The following is a 10,000-nucleotide window of genomic DNA, read 5'->3' on the forward strand; positions in this document are numbered from 1 at the left end:
AGGAGAAAGAGCGGGTGAAAAATGTCATGCCCTGAAGGTGCAGCGAGCTGAGAGCTCTTCCCTGAGGCTGGCGATCTACAGGACAGCCGTGGGCTCGGTGGAGGGATCTGCCCTGCAGCTCATTCTCTTAGGACTGCCGAGAGGTACTCTGCCCAGAGTGTCGGCCATTGACCTTTTTGTTCATCAAACAGTACAGATCTACCACTCATCCAATGGAATCAAAATACTCTAGACCACCAGGTGGCAGTAGCTTGTTTGACTTGTGTCTGCGGTTGATAGCTATTGTTAGCCAACTAGTAGGCAACCCATATTGATTTTGTGTCTAGCTAGCTAGATTTTGTAGCACGCCTTTGTTAATACTAGCCAGCTGGCCACAACTAGATAGTGTAGCTAGCAACGTTATAATTAAATCACAATGGGATTTATTTTTTTAATGAGCTACCTGTAAATGCCCTGTAAGCTGCCAAGAGTCAGTGGGGAAGCTAGCTAGCTATGTTGTGCTACTGGCAAATGATGATGCTAGCCGTTAAGCTAACGTTAGCGAGCAAGTGAACTGGCACTAAGCAGTATGGGATAATGGAGAATGAATAAAATGATGTCTACTTGCTAGATAGCTAGCTTGGTAAAGCCATTTTGTGTTTTGTGCATTGTTGCGCACTTACCAGCCCATTCGTTCCATATGAAGTGTGTCTGCGTTTTTCCTGATGAAAAGCTGGGTGGATTACATCAATTTGTTGTCACTCCTGTCTGCTTCCCCACATGGAGGTTCGTTCTCTCTGATTGTCTCAAAGTCAAGTTGTCGGACACTGCCAAGCAATGCGATTCTACAAGTACCAAGTCGGTACCAAGTCGGTCCCAAGTCGGTACCAAGTCGGTACGCAGCAATTTCTTCCGATAAAAGAAGAAGGAATGGCCTCCTACTGCGCTAAGTACCAATCGGCAGTCAGAATTGTGTCTGACCTATGAGGATCAATGATTAGGTGGTGGGCCGAAGCCAAAATATGTGAAGTTGATCGTTTGTGGACTTCGTCACAACTGATCCTATTTTCAAAATAGTATTCGAGATGCTTTATTAACAAGCATATACCTGTAGGTGGTACTCATTAACTCTAAAATGCACTAGATTTTGTAAGACAAAACCCACAAAGAGAGGACATAATTAAAATGCATGTGAGGTCATAATGTCTAATAGTGACAACAGGTTCAAACTGCAGTGCGATGGTCACAGGACAGTGAATCAGCCCATGCTTGGTGAATAGCATTTGATTGATCTCTGGGAGCAAGACAGGACTGGAAAGCTCAACAGATCATGGGAGACGAAGTGAGCAACAATTAATGAATCAAAAAAATCCTCACAGCAAAGGATTGTAGTTTGTGAGCTAGACATGAACGTCCTGACAGTCCAAAAAAGACAACATCTACTAGGATACTGTAAGTGTGATGTACTTTTCTCTGTGTTGAAGTAAAAAAAAATGGCAAAAAATACTCAACAAAAATATGGAATACCCCCAAAAATACTAAATCTGCAATATTGAAGCTGATCTACCCCGTAAAAAAACCAAACATATATATATTAATAATTAAAAATATAGAATCCAAATAAAGGAATGCCAGCAGTCTCAGTTTGGTTGATTTATTCTGCTGCAATAGACAGCACATCAAATGTGCATATCTCGATGATGTTGACGGCTGTAGATTCTAGCATGGAAACAACAGCGTGTCAGCAGGGGAGCGAATGCAGCCGTTACGTTAGGGGATGCTAAGCTAACTCACTACTACAGCAATAACATACAGGAAGCTCCCAATAGCAGATCAAATCAAATCAAAATGCAGACCTTACACTGAAATGCTTACTTGTACAAGCCCTTAACAAACAAAGCAGTTTTAAGAATTTTTTGTTGTTGTTGAAATATAACAAATAATTAAGGAGCAACAATAAAATAACAGTAGCGATGCTATATACAGGGTATTACGGTACAGAGTCAATGTGGAGACTATATACAGGGTATTACGGTACAGAGTCAATGTGGAGGCTAAATACAGGGTATTACGGTACAGAGTCAATGTGGAGTCTATATACAGGGTATTACGGTACAGAGTCAATGTGGAGGCTATATACAGGGTATTACGGTACAGAGTCAATGTGGAGGCTATATACAGGGTATTACGGTACAGAGTCAATGTGGAGGCTATATACAGGGTATTACGGTACAGAGTCAATGTGGAGGCTATATACAGGGGGTACCGGTACAGAGTCAATGTGGAGACTATATACAGGGTATTACGGTACAGAGTCAATGTGGAGGCTATATACAGGGGGTACCGGTACAGAGTCAATGTGGAGACTATATACAGGGTATTACGGTACAGAGTCAATGTGGAGGCTATATACAGGGTATTACGGTACAGAGTCAATGTGGAGACTATATACAGGGGGTACCGGTACAGAGTCAATGTGGAGACTATATACAGGGGGTACTGGTACAGAGTCAATGTGGAGACTATATACAGGGGGTACCAGTACAGAGTCAATGTGGAGGCTATATACAGGGTATTACGGTACAGAGTCAATGTGGAGGCTATATACAGGGGGTACCGGTACAGAGTCAATGTGGAGACTATATACAGGGGGTACCGGTACAGAGTCAATGTGGAGACTATATACAGGGGGTACCGGTACAGAGTCAATGTGGAGACTATATACAGGGGGTGCCGGTACAGAGTCAATGTGGAGACTATATACAGGGGGTACCGGTACAGAGTCAATGTGGAGACTATATACAGGGGGTACCGGTACAGAGTCAATGTGGAGGCTATATACAGGGTATTACGGTACAGAGTCAATGTGGAGGCTATATACAGGGGGTACCGGTACAGAGTCAATGTGGAGGCTATATACAGGGGGTGCCGGTACAGAGTCAATGTGTAGGCTATATACAGGGGGGTATCGGTACAGAGTCAATGTGGAGGCTATATACAGGGGGTACCGGTACAGAGTCAATGTGGAGACTATATACAGGGGGTACCGGTACAGAGTCAATGTGGAGGCTATATACAGGGGGTGCCGGTACAGAGTCAATGTGTAGGCTATATACAGGGGGGTATCGGTACAGAGTCAATGTGGAGGCTATATACAGGGGGTACCGGTACAGAGTCAATGTGCGGGGGCACCGGTTAGTCGAGGTAATATGTACATGTAAGTAGAGGTAAAGTGAATATGCATGGATAGTAAACAGCGAGCAGCAGCGGCATATAAATGCAAATAGTCTGGTTAGACATTTGATTAACTGTTCAAGAGTCTTGTGGCTTGGGGGATAGAAGCTGTTTAGAAGCCTCTTGGTCCTTGACTTGGCGCTCCGCTACCGCTTGCCGTGCGGTAGCAGAGAGAACAGTCTATGACTAGGGTGGCTGGGATCTTTTGCAATTTTTCATCTGACACCGCCTGGTATAGAGGTCATGGACAGCAAGAAGCGTGGCCCCAGTGATGTACTGGTCCATACGCACTACCTTCTGTAGTGACTTGCGGTCTGAGGCCGAGCAGTTGCTATACCAGGCGGTGATGCAACCAGTCAGGTGCAACCATGCTCTCGATGGTGCAGCTGAGAAACCTTTTGAGGATCTGAGGACCCATGCTAAATATTTTCAGTCTCCTGACGGGGAATAGGCATTGTCGTGCCCTTCTTCACAACTGTCTTGGTGGGTTCGGACCCTGATAGTTTATTGGTGATGTGGACAACTGAACCTGCTCCACTACAGCCCAATTGATTAAAATGGTGGGGTGCTCAGTCCACCTTTACATGTAGTCCACAATCATCTCCTTTGTCTTGATCACGTTGAGGGAGGGGTTGTTGTCCTGGCACCACACTGCCAGTTATCTAACCTCCTCCCTATAGGCTGTCTCATCGTTGAGGGAGGGGTTGTTGTCCTGGCACCACACGGTCAGGTCTCTGACCTCCTCCCTATAGGCTGTCTCGTCGTTGTCGGTGATCAGGCCTACCACTGTTGTGTCATCTGCAAACTTAATGATGGTGTTGGAGTCGTACTTGGCTATATCTAACAGGTACCTTACACAGATATATATATATATATGTATATATTTAGATACATCAGGATGTGTACATAGTGAACCTAGTGCACATTGTAAATATGTAAATAGAATACATTATTTAAGAACATGACCAAACAATTACATTAATTTTCCGACTGGGAAGAATTTAGTGTATATTCGCAATCTCCCCCTATCTGCCAGTGTAACCAATGACATTACACCACATTGACATCTGACTTGAACAAACAAATTAGAATAGATGAATGTTAAATGTTCACAGGGATAATGTGCCAACTAGACCTATTGACAGGGATCATGTGCCAACTAGACCTATTGACAGGGATCATGTGCCAACTAGACCTATTGACAGGGATCATGTGCCAACTAGACCTATTGACAGGGATCATGTGCCAACTAGACCTATTGACAGGGATCATGTGCCAACTAGACCTATTGACAGGGATCATGTGCCAACTAGACCTATTGACAGGGATCATGTGCCAACTAGACCTATTGACAGGGATAATGTGCCAACTAGACCTATTGACAGGGATAATGTGCCAACTAGACCTATTGACAGGGATAATATGCCAACTAGACCTATTGACAGGGATAATATGCCAACTAGACCTATTGACAGGGATAATGTGCCAACTAGACCTACTGACAGGGATGATGTGCCAACTAGACCTATTGACAGGGATAATGTGCCAACTAGACCTATTGACAGGGATGATGTGCCAACTAGACCTATTGACAGGGATAATGTGCCAACTAGACCTATTGACAGGGATAATATGCCAACTAGACCTATTGACAGGGATAATGTGCCAACTAGACCTATTGACAGGGATAATATGCCAACTAGACCTATTGACAGGGATAATATGCCAACTAGACCTATTGACAGGGATAATGTGCCAACTAGACCTATTGACAGGGATAATGTGCCAACTAGACCTATTGACAGGGATAATGTGCCAACTAGACCTATTGACAGGGATAATGTATCATTGCGTGTTTGTCAGCATAAATGAAATGAGTGCCTTGATGACTGTCTAAGATTTACATTCGTTGTCCTTTAGATTTTTTAAGTCGTGAATCATTACTTGGAATGACATGCTAGGAGTAAAAAAGCTATCTGCTCTTCCTAGCAAGCAACAGGTCTACCTGATGTAACTAGCTAGCTACATTGCTAAGCTTTTTTGCAAGATATGTAAAGTTGGGAGTGATTTTATAGATTACATTCATGGCATCCTGTTTCTATAACTAAACAGATGACACGTTTACTTGATAGCATTTTTGTCGGACGGAGGTCTCTCTTGAAATGTCAACCAGCTGTGTTTTGTGCCGTAGGTACGGAGAACGCGATTGGCAGACGTGAACATCAAAGATGCGACATGGGATAGTACACAAGTGTTTTGAATGAATTTGCAAGAATTGACATTGCCAACAAAAGGTAACGTGTTCAGAAAGAAACCATGTACACAAAATGTAAGAACCATCTCCTCCCTTCCCAGAGCTCGTTCATCTCACAAACTAAAGCAGATACATTGCTTCGCCCTCCCCCACCACCTATGATAGGATCTGGAAAGAGAGAGGGGGCCTTGTGGGTCTGTTGTTTAATGCTGTTAAGGATTGAGTTAGTACATTACGTATGGAGAGCAAGTGTGAGGCACAGCTAACTTGTGTCTTCTCTGTCCAGACTCCATTGTCTTCCTGTGAAACTGACCCCCTTACTGCCTGCCTGCCTTACTGTCTTACTGCCTGCTTTACTACCTTAATGCCTGACTACCTGATTGCCTGACTGCCTTACTGCCTGACTGCCTTACTGCCTAACTACCTGACTGCCTGACTGCCTGACTGCCTGACTACCTGACTGCCTGACTGCCTGACTACCTGACTGCCTGACTGCCTGACTGCTTGACTGCCTGACTGCCTTACTGCCTGACTGAAACCTTGATGCCTGGTTATGCCTGCCTTACTGCCTTACTACCTTACTACCAGCCTATCTACCTTACTGCCTCACTGCCTGCTTTACTGTCTTACTGCCTTACAGCCTTATTGACTTGCTGCCTGGCTTACTTCTTTAATGCCTTACCACCTGACTGACTGCCTGACTGCATGCACGTATTTATGCCTTACAGTCTTACTGCCTTACTTGTCTGCTTTACTGCCTTTACTGCCCTTCTTACTGCCTTATTTACTTGATGTCTTACTGCCTGGCTTACTGCCTTACTGCCTGCTTTACTTCCTTACTGCCCTTCTTACTGCCTTATTGACTTGATGTCTTACTGCCTGGCTTACTGCCTGCATATCACCTTACTGCATCATGTCCTTACTCCCTGGCTTACTGCCCTACCACCTTACTGCCTTACTGCCCTACCACCTTACTGCCTTACTGCCCTACCACCTTACTGCCTTACTGCCTTACCACCTTACTGCCCTACCACCTTACTGCCCTACCACCTTACTGCCTTGCTGCCTTACCACCTTACTGCCTTACTGCCCTACCACCTTACTGCCCTATACCTTACTGCCTTACTGCCCTACCACCTTACTGCCTTACTGCCCTACCACCTTACTGCCTTACTGCCCTACCACCTTACTGCCCTACCACCCTACTGCCTTACTGCCCTACCACCTTACTGGTTTATTACCGTATTGCCTTACTACCTTACTACCTTACCACCTTACTGCCTTACTGCCTTACTGCCTTACTGCCTTACTACCTTACTGCCTTACTATCTTACTGCCTTATTACCTTACTACCTTACTACCTTACTGCCTTACTGCCTTACTGCCTTACTACCTTACTACCTTACTTCCTTACTACCTTACTACCTTACTATCTTACTGCCTTACTACCTTACTGCCTTACTGCCTTACTACCTTACTACCTTACTGCCTTACTACCTTACTACCTTCTTTCTGCCTTACTACCTTACTACCTTACTGCCTTACTACCTTACTACCTTGCTACCTTACTGCCTTACTGCCTTCTTTCTGCCTCACTACCTTACTACCTTACTACCGTACTGCCATACTGCCCTACTACCTTACTACCTTACTGCCTTACTGCCTTACTGCCTTGTTGCATTACTGCCTGCCTTAATTCCTTACTGCCTGCATTACTGCCTTACTGCCCTACTACACTACTGCTTTACTGCCTTACTGCCCTACTACACTACTGCTTTACTGCCTTACTACCTTACTACCTGACTACCTTACTGCCTGACTTACCTTCTTGCTGCCAGACTGCCTGCCTTACTGCCATATTACCTGCTTTACTACCTTACAGTCTTACTCCTTTACTGCCTTACTGCCTGTTTTACTGCCTTGCTGCCTGACTTACTACATTACAACCTTTCTGCCTTATAACTTTACTGCCTTACTACTTTACTATGTTACTGCCTTACTACCTTAATACCTTACTAGTTTGCTGCCTTACTGCCTTGCTGCCTAGCTGCCTTGCTGTCTAGCTTACTGCCTTGCTACCTTACTACCTCACTGCCTTATTACCATACTGTCTTACTAATTTACTACCTTACTGCCTTTCTACCTTACAGCCTTCCTGCGTGACAACCTTACTACCTTGCTGCCTGCCTTACTATCTGTCTTACTGCCTGCTTACTATTTTACTGCCTGCCTTATTGCCTGGCTTAATACCTTACTGCCCTATTGTCCTACTGCCTGTCTTATTGCTTTACTGCCTGTCTTTCTGCCTGCCTTACTACCTTACTGCCTTGTCATCTTACTGCCTGCCTTACTACCTTACTGCCTTATCATCTTACTGCCTGCCTTACTGCCTGACTTACTACCTTACTGCCTTATCACCTTACTCCCTGCCTTACTGCTTTACTGCCTGCCGTTACCTGCCTTATCATCTTACTGCCTTATTGTCCTACTGCCTGTCTTACAGCCTGCCTTACTACCTTACTGCCTTATTGTCCTACTGCCTGTCTTATTGCTTTACTGCCTGTCATACTGCCTGTCTTACTACCTTACTGCCTTATCACCTTACTGCCTTCCTTACTGCCTGCCGTACTGCCTGCCTTACTACCTTACTGCCTGTCGTACTGCCTGTCTTACTACCTTACTGCCTTATCACCTTACTCCCTGCCTTACTGCTTTACTGCCTGCCGTACTGCCTGCCTTACTACCTTACTGCCTTATCACCTTACTGCCTGCCTTACTGCCTGCCTTACTACCTTACTGCCTTATCACCTTACTGCCTGCCTTACTGTCTGCCTTACCACCTTACTGCCTTATCACCTTACTGCCTGCCTTACTGCCTGCCTTACTACCTTACTGCCTTATCACCTTACTGCCTGCCTTACTACCTTACTGCCTTATCACCTTACTGCCTGCCTTACTACCTTACTGCCTTACTACCTTACTGCCTTATCACCTTACTGCCTGCCTTACTGCCTGACTGCCTTGCTGTCTGCAACAACTTTCTGCTCTTTCAAACAGCTCCAACAGCAGTCTCTCTACTTCTCTCTGTACTGTTTCTCCCTCTCTCCTCTCCACCTTCACTCCCTCCCCTCACTGCTTTCCTCCCTCCCTCCCTCCCTCCCTCCCTCCCTCCCTCCCTCCCTCCCTCCCTCCCTCCCTCCCTCCCTCCCTCCCTCCCTCCCTCCCTCTCTCTCTCTCTTTCTCTCTCTCTCTCTCTTTCCCTCTTCCTCAGACACTCTCTAGTCACTGCCTGAAGCAGTAATCGGACAACTGTCGTTCTCACTCTTGACTCGGTCTCTTGAGATCCCAGCTATATAGTGTGCGTATCGGAGCTCCGTGGGTTCTAACACTTGAAATGAAAAAGAAAAAAAGTGTGTTGTAGCCGGTAATTTGTTGCGTTACAGGTTCTACGAACTCTCGAAAGAACTCGTTTTTGATGAAGTTTCTCTGTTGTCTCTGGACTGGACAGACTTGGCTGTAGAAGATTATAACGTACATTTAAAGGAACGGGATACCAGCCAGAGCACAGGGATTCCACCGTAGTTGGAGTGAGTATGACTTCTTAAAGCGGTATTCAATTGAATGCGGTATCACTGTTTATCTGGTTAGTCTGATGCCTGCCTGCCTGCCAATGGAACTGCTACATCAAGATGTTTTTAAGAAAACATAACGTACTCTACTCTGCTCTTAAAGTAATTTACTATTTTACTGGTATCAGTGTAAACTGTAATCATTTAATTAATTGAGGCGTTAAAAGGCATTTTGTAAATAAATATTGATATATTGACGTGTATTATTTTGCGTTATATAGTTTTAACAGCCTGTTTTGAAGCAGAAATATATCTCTTAAATAACGTTAGATTTTTTTAACACCGTGTTTTGAAGCAGAATAATATCTCTGACATAATGTTAGATCGTTTTAACACCGTGTTTTGTGGCAGAATAATATCTCTGACATAATGTTAGATCGTTTTAACACCTTGTTTTGTGGCAGAATAATATCTCTGACATTACAGCAGTTAACATATAATCTCGGGCAAATGACCACATGATATGGTTGTTGTCTTATTATTATTATTATTAATTATTATTAATACACCATCTCAAAATATCAAAATAACATATTTATTTCAAAAGCAGTGTTTTATTAAATGTTATTTTAGAGCGACTTTATTAGGATATAACATACAACACTGAATGTGTCCATCTTAAAATAACTGTAGCTCAATGATTACATCTAAAATATAAAAACCAGTTTGGAAGATATTTGAGTTGGACAAATGTCAATTGCAAAAAAAATAAATTATATTACATTAATATTGAAACACTAGTACTAATACATTATACGTTAAAATATATGAAAATATATGACAATGTATAAACTGAATGTTTGAGAATTAAATCATCTTAGGACTTAATGGAATACTCTTAATAGTGAATAAAATGATTGACTTTTTTGGAGAAAAAAAATATTGCTCTTTAATTTTAAATGTA

At 43.7% G+C, this 10,000-nt stretch overlaps 1 protein-coding gene across 34 annotated transcripts in view; it reads left to right on the forward strand.

Annotated features, from left to right (window-relative positions):
- Positions 1 to 8,733: 8,733 nt before the first annotated feature.
- The window catches only part of LOC139366880 (eyes absent homolog 1-like), a 142,164-nt gene continuing 140,897 nt past the window's right edge, over positions 8,734 to 10,000 (forward strand). For 28 of the 34 annotated variants that reach the window (XM_071104612.1, XM_071104583.1, XM_071104597.1 and 25 more), the window contains exon 1: positions 8,737 to 9,054. The gene's annotated coding sequence lies outside the window, so the exon portion shown is untranslated. Of the gene's footprint in view, positions 9,055 to 10,000 lie in introns of all 34 variants that reach the window. The other 6 variants (XM_071104594.1, XM_071104596.1, XM_071104610.1 and 3 more) reach the window with 4 other exon arrangements.

Source organism: Oncorhynchus clarkii, chromosome 15, assembly GCF_045791955.1.
Source record: "Oncorhynchus clarkii lewisi isolate Uvic-CL-2024 chromosome 15, UVic_Ocla_1.0, whole genome shotgun sequence".
NCBI classification, from domain to species: Eukaryota; Metazoa; Chordata; class Actinopteri; order Salmoniformes; family Salmonidae; genus Oncorhynchus; species Oncorhynchus clarkii.